Below are 11,694 nucleotides of genomic sequence, written 5' to 3'. Positions count from 1 at the left end.
TTGATCCTGTGTACTACCCTTGTTATCACCATCCTGAGGTAGCAACAGCTAAAAGATTATTCATCATTCTTAAATAAGCTTACCAATGTGGAGCATTCGACAGAGAAACTCGACAAACAGTTTCTGTGGTGGAGTCTACGGGTGCTAAATTCGGGTCTAAACGGGTTACCTACCTATCATAAATGGGGCCCATACTAGTATGTGGTTCATTTGAACTATTAAATAGAGGATACAGTATATTGGACAAATGTATTAGGCCGTGTTTTGCAGAAGGTGGCGTGATTCCGGCAAGATAGTCACTATATTTAAAGTGGCAAAACCAACTAGCTCGCCGGAGTTATGCACTGCAAAGCACGGGCTATATTACATTTGGCCTCATGCAGGGGCATATTTATAATCGTCGCAGGGAGTGTGGTGTAGGGGGGCCCACACCGCACCCATAGTTAGTTATACTTACCTTTCCGTAGATTCCGGTGCAGAGCAGCAATAAATCACAGGGAAAATGGCGGTGGCCATTTTCCCAGTGACTCGCGCATGCCCAAAAAATATGTCCCCTGGAAAAAGGCACGAGCGCCATTTTCCCGGAGACCAGCGCATGTGCAGTAGATTCTAGCACGAAACCAGAATATACAGCACTGACAGACAGGAGGGGGCCCAAACGGAGGCTGCACATGGGCCCCCTCCTCTCTTAAAACGCCAGGGGGGCCCGCACCGCACAACCTGTACCCATATTATTTAAAACTCACCTGTCCGTGGTTCCGCGTCGGGTGTCAGAGCTGCACAGAACACCTGAAGATGGCTGCCGCAGCCATTTTTCCGGCGTTCTGCGCATGCGTAGTAGACTCTGGGACACTCTAGTGCCCAGAGTTTACTGCTTCTGCGGTGGCCGGCCGCCGGGAAGAGAGGAGGGGGCCCTGCACTGGGAATGCACACGGGCTCCCTCCTCTCTTAAAACGCCCCTGTAAAACGCCCCTGGCCCCTTGTGTATATGTGTGTGTGTATATATGTATGTATGTATGTATGTATGTATAAATACTTCATGACACACACATGATTATTTGCAAAAAGACCCATAATTTATGAAATAAGATATAAAAGATACATATAACTCACATACAGTATAGTAGGATAGCAGAAGGCCAGTAGGTGGCAGCGTGAGCCACAATGAGGGTTATATGCAATATTATTATTTATTATAAGGCAATTATACACCGGATCAGTGATTACACAAGTTGTGTTGCTGGTGGTCAGTTCATTGGACATGAGATGGTTATTAGATGCCAGATACACACACACACTGTGGAGGGTTCGGGGTGGAGAGAGGGAGGAACTCGGGAGGGAAGGGGAGTGACACGGTGCCTGACACTAGAGTACAGACAGGGCTGGATGAGACGGAAAGAGACAGTGATAGAGTAAATAGACTGCCTGACAGCATTAAGTGGGCACAACTATCACATCCCGTCGGGCACTGGCAGCGCATGGCACATTACTACTGAGCTGCAGGAGGGGTAACCAGGGGGCACCCAGTGATACTGCAGGTGAGTTATAGGGACAGCCTCATCTCATGCTGTGGCATTGAGAGACTTCAGCAGCTAAGGTGTGATGTGGTGGGATACACGTGGGGGAGAAATCACAGTATTATTTTCTTTTTAATTTACTATTAACCTACAGTATAACAGGTCACAAACTATCTCTGATTTTGGCCTGCACTCAGTACTGTTATGTCTGTTGGGTTCTTTAATGTTCCACATTGTTTTTTTTAACAATAGTTCTATTCATTATAAATGAAATATATGCTGTATACTATACAGAGAATGTATTGCTGGTCAGTATGTGCTGTACTACTGAGGACACTATACTGTTCTGTATTTGCTGTACTTGGGACATAAATCTGAAATAGTGTATGATGTGACCTAAAGAAGTCTTTTTACTAGTGGTCAGTATATGAAATAATGGTGCCTATAGACTGGTCAGTAAGTGATGTCCTGAGTGTTTGCACTGGTCAGTAAGTCATGTCCTGAGTGTTTTCTTCAGTAAGTGATGTCCTGAGTGTTTGCATTGGTCAGTAAGTGATGTCCTGAGTGTTTGCACTGGTCAGTAAGTCATGTCCTGAGTGTTTGCATTGGTCAGTAAGTGTTGTCCTGAGTGTTTGCACTGGTCAGTAAGTCATGTCCTGAGTGTTTTCTTCAGTAAGTGATGTCCTGAGTGTTTGCACTGGTCAGTAAGTCATGTCCTGAGTGTTTGCACTGGTCAGTAAGTCATGTCCTGAGTGTTTGCACTGGTCAGTAATTCATGTCCTGAGTGTTTGCATTGGTCATTAAGTGTTGTCCTGAGTGTTTGCACTGGTCAGTAAGTGATGTCCTGAGTGTTTGCATTGGTCAGTAAGTGTTGTCCTGAGTGTTTGGACTGGTCAGTAAGTGATGTCATGAGTGTTTGCATTGGTCAGTAAGTGTTGTCCTGAGTGTTTGGACTGGTCAGTAAGTGATGTCATGAGTGTTTGCATTGGTCAGTAAGTGATGTCCTGAGTGTTTGTACTGGTCAGTAAGTGATGTCCTGAGTGTTTGCACTGGTCAGTAAGTCATGTCCCGAGTGTTTGTACTGGTCAGTAAGTCAAGTCCTGAGTGTTTGCACTGGTCAGTAAGTCATGTCCTGAGTGTTGGTCAGTAAGTGATGTCCTGAGTGTTTGCACTGGTCAGTAAGTCATGTCCTGATTGTTGGTCAGTAAGTGATGTCCTGAGTGTTTGCAGTGGTCAGTAAGTCATGTCCTGAGTATTTTCATTGGTCAGTAAGTGTTGTCTGAGTGTTTGCACTGGTCAGTAAGTGATGTCCTGAGTGTTTGCACTGGTCAGTAAGTCATGTTCTGAGTGTTTGCACTGGTCAGTAAGTCATTGTCCTGAGTGTTTGCACTGGTCAGTAAGTGATATCCTGAGTATTTGCACTGGTCAGTAAGTAATGTCCTAAGTATTTGCACTGGTCAGTAAGTGATTTCCAGAGTGTTTGCACTGGTCAGTAAGTGATATCCTGAGTATTTGCACTGGTCAGTAAGTAATGTCCTAAGTATTTGCACTGGTCAGTAAGTAATGTCCTAAGTATTTGCACTGGTCAGTAAGTGATTTCCCGAGTGTTTGCACTGGTCAGTTTGCAAACTGGTCTCTTTGTGCTGTATGAAGGGCTTTATTGAGGTCACTATATATGATATACTGGTAACAGCATGCCAATTAGTATGGTATATACAGTACTGAGGTCTTTAGAATCGTCAATATGTGATATACAGTACACAGTATATACAGTACTGAGGTCTTCAGAATCGTCAATATGTGATATACAGTACACTTACATAAGACATGTGAAAGCTCCAGACTGACCTATTGGTGAAATACTGGGAATGTTTAAGAGTTTCCTAGATGTTAAACTCTATGTTTTGCAATAATTTTCTCACTTATTCAAACACTTTGCACCATAACAATACATTATAACTAGCACACTATCATTGAATAGTGTATAACAATCTAGTATATACATTAATATGTTGCACATTAACAAGCCACCATATCATAGCTTACATTGCAGCAATTCTTAGATTGTTAGCTTGCGAACTAGGTCCTAACTAAAATATTCCCATGCGTCTGCATCCTAACGTGCAAGTTTTTTTTTGGAGAATGGTGCACACTATATAAGGAAGCAGTTCTAATGATAATAGTAATAATTATATTAATAAATCCCAATACAATGCTATACCAACTCGGGCTATAAAACATTACACTATCATTCAATAAGATGATAATGCTAACTTTCTGTGCAGTGATACCTTAAAAAAAAAGTTGATTATTACATGACCCATCAGTGGTTCACACTAGAACACTTTTTTGTCACTGATCACATTCTTGACATGATTCAGCATGAAATTTTTGCTGAGTTTTCATTTGCTGGGTCACATGATATGGAGCAGATTTAGGAAGTAGGTTTTGGGGAACCCACATGTGTGTTGGTGATGTGCAGTGTAAGATATTATGCAGACACTGATACGGTCCCATCAGGGAATGCTGCAACAGTTCATAGTTTAGAAATAAGTGACTTGGTCAGCTCATGGATTTGTTATTAAAAAAAAAAAATAGATTGTAATGACCGTTTGTAAAATGTCATGATTTATTCATCTAAAGCGAATTACATTCTCGAACATGCTACTTTACTCCAGCCTTTGCTTATTTTTATTATTGTGAGTTAAGTCTCAATAGACGGTTCCTCTGTGCTTAAACAGTTGAATTTTAACTTGTGCAATTTTTGTGCCCAGTCACATAAACTGTTTCAGGATTATTAACCCCCAGTTTATTACATGCACTAAACTGGCAGTGAAAGTGTCTCGCATGCAACAGGAACCTGGAATTTTGGCACTCTCAAAATCCTTAAATTATCTTAAAGTTGTGATGTGGTTTTTGAGCAACATTCCTGTCCTCAGTGAATGATTAAGATGTTAGGCAGGTTTTTTTCCTTGAAAGTCCTGTTCGTGTTCGTTCCAGATGTATAACAAAGTGAGCAAACAGGTGGGCGTTAGCGGTGCTCCATTCAAACTGATGTCTAGAAACAGGTAGCTGGTGCATTCCCTCACTGACATATTAGTCGCCTCCAACCTAAAAATAAATAATACTCCGAGAGTCTAAATTGTGGTGTTTCTAATTCAGATATTTCTGAGTTTATTATGGAAAACACAGGTAGAAGGTACCTGCACAGAAATATTTAGTCGACTGCTAGTGGTTCCGCTTTTAAAGAAGAGTATACCATGTTTTTTAAGTATATCATATCTTCATTCATACAGATTAACTTCAGATATCCAGTAGTTTTGGTGCAGGGAAGATGCTTCCTTATATATTGTAATTAGCAGTGTTTGTATAAAACCGTAGACATTACTAAAGCTAATAACATCGTGAAGGGTTACAGTTCAAACCACAGTCCAAAAATGGTCCCTGATGCATATTCACTGGGATAGAAAGACTAAAGAAAACTCTAGTACAGTGGTTCCCAAACTGAGCGCCGTGGCTCCCTGGGGTGCCTCGGGACACTTGCAGGGGTGCCTCAGGTTGGTGGTCCAACACCAAATAAAATTATTTATGGTCAATGTAAATGTAACTTACTTTAACTTAGGGGTGCCGTGAAAACAATACTGATACTCTAGGGCACCGTGATTCAAAAAAGTTTGGGAACCACTGCACTAGTGCTTTATGCTGAATTTGGCCAGGTAGGAGAGCTGGATAATCAGTGCCTATGGTAAACCCTATGGTGCATATCCGCTACACGAGTGTAGAATGACTGTACGATTACGTTCAATCGTTCACCATCCTGTGCAGTGGATAATGTGCCCACACTGAACGATATGTCGTTCTGTGCAGGCACCCTCCCTCATCCCCGAACATGCATAACCTGTCGATATCGTCAGGTGTCAGGTTCACCTGCATGTTCAGGCGATGACAGATGCTGGCAACGACCAGCGGGAGCACAGATCGCTGGTCGTTACCGGCATATTCGCTGCATGATTAATGAACGATAACGATGTCATAATCATTCAATCGTTCATTTTTATCGTGTAGTGGATATGCTCCTGTAAGTTGAGACCTGAAGAAAATGTAAAAAATTGAACTTGTTAGGAAAATCCATTTGTAGGGTTGCATTGATCATTGCATTGTCAATGCAACTTTTGTGGACCACTTAATAGAAAATCCCTACATCTGCTTTCATCCATGTGCAGGGTTTCACTGAACATCCCTACAGGGAAAATAATTTCCTCCTGTTTATTGGAAGTCCTCTAATAGTGGATTCAGCTATGAATTTAAGTGGTCTTGCAGTGGAAGACATTCTGCTTTTAGTATCTATACCAGGCGTAGGCACTGTAGGGAACAGAACAGCAATGCTGCAGATCTTTTCTACTGTGGTCCTAAATAATCCCAAAGTTTATGTATTTGGGGGTGGAACTTTGTGGCCATTTGAATCTGACACTTGGGGGCAAATTTACTAAAGTGAGAGTTTTTAGAAGTGATGTTGCCCATAGCAACCAATCAGATTCTAGCTATTATCTTCTAAAAGGTGCTAGTTAAATGTTAAGTAGAATCTGATTGGTTGCTATGGGCAACACCTCCATTTCTGAAAACTCTCACTTTAGTAAATGGTCTCATATAGTGTGTGGAGCAAATCTAGCTAATGGAGCATACACACGGTCAGATTTGTCAGACTTGTCAGATTTGTCAGATGAACGATTGAACGATTAAACGATTTGAACGATTGAACGATTTTTGACTGCATTAAAATGAATGGAATCGTTCAAGTCTGACTGCAAACATATCAGATGTCAGAAATCGTTATCTGACCATCGAGAACGCGCATCGTTGATCGTCCATCGTTCAGGCATGTCAGATATGAACGATTTTCCTTCAGATATGAACGACTGAACGATTTTTAAATCGTTATCGTTCATATCTGAAGGAAAAATCTGACCATGTGTATGCACTATTAAGCTGCAAAATGACACCTGGGAAAACTATGGCCCTCATTCAGAGCCGTCCGCTCTGAGCAGAGCGCACGCTCTGAATGAGGGCCGGCCTCCATGAAAATGGAGCGTCCTCCTGGACGCTTGTATAGCTGTGGGTCACCACCCACAGGCTATACGAGCGTGCAGTTTGATGGCCGCGATGGTCTTGACCATCGCGACCATCGAAACTGCGAGCCGGAGCCTGTGGTTGAGGTTTTCAACCGCAAGCTCCGGAGTGATTTTGGCTCTATCAGAGCCAAAATCACTCCCACTGACATCACTAGTGAGGTCAGTGGGCCGGCTTCTGACGGGAGGCGTTCCCGTGGGAACGCCCCCGTCAGGGAGGCACGCCCCCGGCACGCCCACCAAAGGGGGCGTGCTGTCAGTCAACATCGACAGCACGCCCCCTTTGAAGAGACACTACGAGCGAAGGAAAATCCTTCGCTCGTCGCGTCTGGCGCATGCGCACGACGGAGCTCCCTCCGTCGTGCGCATGCTCAGTCCAGAACATCGACCCACTTGCGAGCGGACAGCCGCTCGCGAGTGGGTCTGAATCAGGCCCTATGTTTTTACAAGTAGTTTTCTTTTGCAAGCTGATAAAATACTGCATTTAGCACACAATAACTATGTACACTAGCTTTATGTGCACACTCTGATTTAGAATTATGATTCTTATTATCCTTTTATTTATAGTACTCAAACAGAAACGGGGTCCTCTTACCTCTTTTTGTCTGTTATTACCCAGTCTTGTTTTATTACTTTTTTTATTCCCAATTGTAAACCACAAAGGACTATGCTGGTGCTATATAAGTAAAAGTTTTTTTCCTGTTATATTCCAGCCATGTGTTGGTTTTATTAACCTAAGATCGCTCAAGCAATTTTGACCTTAAACCTGCTGTTCCACATATACTTTTTTTAAGTACGTTTGAGCATGCATTTTTCTTAGCTGACTTCTTACAAATCATCATCTCCTTTTCAAAATCTCTCTGGAGAATTGACAAGTGTGACTGTCAGTAACACTCAGACTCCCAGCATGTCATGTGAAGGCAGAGGGGGGATAAGGAGTGAGCGGTTTCTACAGTGAAAAAAGATCTCAGAGGTTAATTCCAAAGATCTCTGCTCACTACAACGTGTGGCTTATGATTGTGTTTGCCATGGTAGAGTCTGTCATTTGATTACTATTAATCATTAATAGCAGTCTGAAGAAACAAACCATGGAAAAAAAATATAATTATCAAGCTTCTTATAGTCTGCCACAGTGATTTGTGTTAAGAGAACTTGCTCTACTTACAAAGTTCTTATTTATTTTCCTATTCACTGTGACTTAATTTGTTGATTGTTATAAAACAATGCAGAATTGATTAATTATATCAAACTCTGTTAACTGCAAAAAGGAAAATACGTTTAGAAACAGAGCATTTGGATGACTGGAAAGGTTCATGGTGAAAAGCCTGATATATATTTTTGAAGGGTTGGGTTTGGGATCCCAGCGGAGTTGCTCTTCCAAACAAAAATGGACGGACAGCAGTAGAGATCAACAATATTTTCTGTTGTCACCCCTGCATGCATTGTGGGGATACAGTACTTATTTTTTCCTGCAAAATATTGTAAGTAAATAGCGCCCTCCCTGGTGTAGACAAGTCAACACTAGCAAGTTTACACACCTGTGCTCATGCATAAATGTGCCTCAAGATTTTCCCATAAGTAGTTTTCAGTCCCCCTGTTCTCTCCTCCCTCTGGGAACCGACCCATCTGAGCAGGTGTGTTACTGATAATGTATTACTACAAAACACCCACTTTCTAAAGGAACAACAGTAGAGAATCTTTCTGTAGTTGTGAAAATGAATTACATCAGAATTTCTGCATACTGTATTGCTATTCCAGGTTTTTGTTTGTATATCCATATAAACAATTCTCTCTTCTCTTTACTGACACTCAGATCAGCCCCATCCTAAATCAATACCAGACTCTACAACAAACTAATTTTATATTTACCAAGCTGACATAAATGCCTTAGTTAAATATACAGTACATTGCTTTTATCCCTGCTAGCTGCAAAAAGTGAGCAAAGTACAGTGAAAGTGAGTGTATTGGAATTGTGCAGAGGTGGACAGTTCCATCAGTAAAAACTTTGAGCGTTTTGCAGAATTATAGTCTTAGGGCTCAATACAATTAGACACGATGTACTTGCGGGGTGCGAGTCATCGCGACAATGGCCGCACTTGACGACAGCCCAAATTCGCATGAGAGTGCTTTGAGCCCCATAGGGCTCTGAGCAAAATTATATGAATTTGGGCTGCGAGGGGTTCGAGTTGCCGTACAGTTGCCTCTGTTTTAACATCGTGGCAATGACAGTTCGCAACCTTCGCAGTCAGTTGGATTGACCCCTAAGGATAGAGTTGGGAGACAAAAGTAACTTCATTCTGCTGTTTGGGGCAATTGGGCTAGAGCATAGAGTAATACAGTGGTTCCCAAACTGTGCACCGTGGCACCCTGGGGTGCCTTGGGACACTTGCAGGGGTGCCTTAGGTTGGTGGTCCATAACCAAATCAAATTATTTATGGTCAATGTAATGTAAATATGTGAATAAACTGAAGTGCAAACCTGTCCACTACTACATAACGGTGACGATGACAGGTCAGCACAATTTACTTCACTTTACTATTTTACTACATTTTTTTCTGAATTTCTCAATAACAAACTTAAACTTAGGGGTGCCGTGAAAACAATAATGATATTCTAGGGTGCCGTGATTCCAAAAAGTTTGGGAACCATTGGAGTAATACATTCAGCCAGCAAAATGCATGAAATTTCTGGGCCAAATTCTGAATGTGGTGGATATTGTTCCGAAAATTCCTATAGTTATTGAAGATAGCTGAAGTTTCTAAATACTTCCCTTCCCTTACTGAGTATTTAATGAACAGTGGAGATCCTAAAGAAGTAAGCAGGCAGTTCTTCATGTTGATGAGGGTTGATGGAGTCATAAAATAGCTCATATGATACCTAATATAAGGCAGTGTGATTTTGATTTTTGTGTATTTTGTTTTTATATTCAGTAGATTAGTAAAGCTTTAAACAGCATTGTTGTTAATTGATCCTGATGATTTCTTACAGAGGTTTTAGTACATTCCCACTGTTTGTTAGCACAGGAATATACATACAATAGTGAGATACTTTTTCCGTGTTTTTGCCTTTAGATTGTAGTTTAGAGCATTTTTTATTTGAATTAGATAAATGACATTAAATAAAATAAAACATTTAAATTAGTAATGAATATTCCTCTTATAACCAAGTTTAACTAATGGCTTCTTAAACATCCAAGATGCTTAATCACGTGAATGGATTGTGTTGAACTTGCTAATAGCCAAGTGCAGATGTGTCCACATACCTCTATCCTCCGTGCACTAAAAGTCACGTTACACACAATGCATTAGCGCCGTGCGACTCAGTAGCGCAGAGCGTCTTTTGTGTGGCTGTTTCCCTTAAAATTTGTTTTATTTTAAAAGCGATGAAAATAGGACGCACAAAAGCTTATGCTGATTAACATGACATGTGGCATGCCTATATTCTGTGTGTGACTGCGGTTATATCTGCCTGCGAAAAGCTATGTTACAGTGTCAGCGACTGTGACACTGTAATGTACCATTTTGCATGCAGATATAGTCAGCGGCTGTGACACTGTAATGTACCATTTTGCATGCAGATATAGTCAGCGGCTGTGACACTGTAATGTACCATTTTGCATGCAGATATAGTCAGCGACTGTGACACTGTAATGTACCATTTTGCATGCAGATATAGTCAGCGGCTGTGACACTGTAATGTACCATTTTGCATGCAGATATAGTCAGCGGCTGTGACACTGTAATGTACCATTTTGCATGCAGATATAGTCAGCGGCTGTGACACTGTAATGTACCATTTTGCATGCAGATATAGTCAGCGGCTGTGACACTGTAATGTACCATTTTGCATGCAGATATAGTCAGCGACTGTGACACTGTAATGTACCATTTTGCATGCAGATACATCTGCAGTCGCACAGAGAATATGGGCATAACTCATGTCATTTTAATCAGCAGAAGCTGCTTGTGTGACCTATTCGCATCGATTTGCGAATAAGACGCATTTTAAAGGAAAAATGTTGCCCGAAACGGCTCTCTGCGCTACCGCGACTAGAAAGGCTATTGTTCCATATTTAGTATTACATCAGTGCCTGTATATTAATAAAAATGTTTGTAAAACGTTACAGGCACTGTGGATCATGTGTGCTCTGCCTTTACATTGCTGGTACCTTCATGCCTGCAGTATTGTATGCAGATGAAAGACAGTAGTGCAGTAATAGGGTAATGGAATCCTTGGACCCACATCACAATAATTAATAAAACTGGGTGGGAGACACAGCTGCAGTGAGGCATATCTTATTCCGTGATTGGATGGTGATGTCACAGAGTCAGCGCATAGCACTCGTATAGTGTATGTTATAGGCTACAGAGTGATTGGATGTAACATGGGGACGTCACAGAGTGGGCGCAGCACACTTACATTGTCAATGTAGCAGGTTAGTCAGTGATTGGATGGTGATGTCACACACAGACTGTGTATAAGTCACTCACATAGTCTATGTAGCAGGTTAGTTAGTGATTGGATGGTGATGTCACACATAGACTGTGTGCAAGCCACTCACATAGTCTACAGTATGTAGCAGGTTAGTTAGTGATTGGATGGTGATGTCACACATAGACTGTGTGCAAGCCACTCACATAGTCAGTGCGGCAGGTTAATCAGTGATTGGATGGTGAAGTCACACGTAGACTGTGTGCAGGCCACTCACATAGTCAGTGCGGCAGGTTAGTCAGTGATTGGATGGTGAAGTCACACGTAGACTGTGTGCAGGCCACTCACATAGTCAGTGCCGCAGGTTAGCCAGTGATTGGATGGTGATGTCACACGTAGACTGTGTGCAGGCCACTCACATGGTCAGTGCCGCAGGTTAGCCAGTGATTGGATGGTGATGTCACACGTAGACTGTGTGCAGGCCACTCACATGGTCAGTGCCGCAGGTTAGCCAGTGATTGGATGGTGATGTTAAAGTGTAGTTCAGTGATACAGTCTATAGAAGCAGTTATAGGTGATTTCCTTGGTTGTTGGAAAAGACACATGACTTATGCTTATCT

General features: G+C 41.9%; 1 protein-coding gene across 1 annotated transcript in view; it reads left to right on the top strand.

Annotated features, from left to right (window-relative positions):
* Positions 1-1,387: 1,387 nt before the first annotated feature.
* The window catches only part of PPARG (peroxisome proliferator activated receptor gamma), a 96,886-nt gene continuing 86,579 nt past the window's right edge, over positions 1,388-11,694 (top strand). Inside the window, exon 1 of the mRNA XM_088472765.1 lies at positions 1,388-1,538. The gene's annotated coding sequence lies outside the window, so the exon portion shown is untranslated. The remainder of the gene's footprint in view (positions 1,539-11,694) is intronic.

This window comes from Taudactylus pleione, unplaced genomic scaffold (assembly GCF_031769625.1).
Source record: "Taudactylus pleione unplaced genomic scaffold, aTauple2 ptg000128l, whole genome shotgun sequence".
Classification (NCBI taxonomy): Eukaryota; Metazoa; Chordata; class Amphibia; order Anura; family Myobatrachidae; genus Taudactylus; species Taudactylus pleione.
This window is presented reverse-complemented; position numbering and strand designations above follow the sequence as displayed.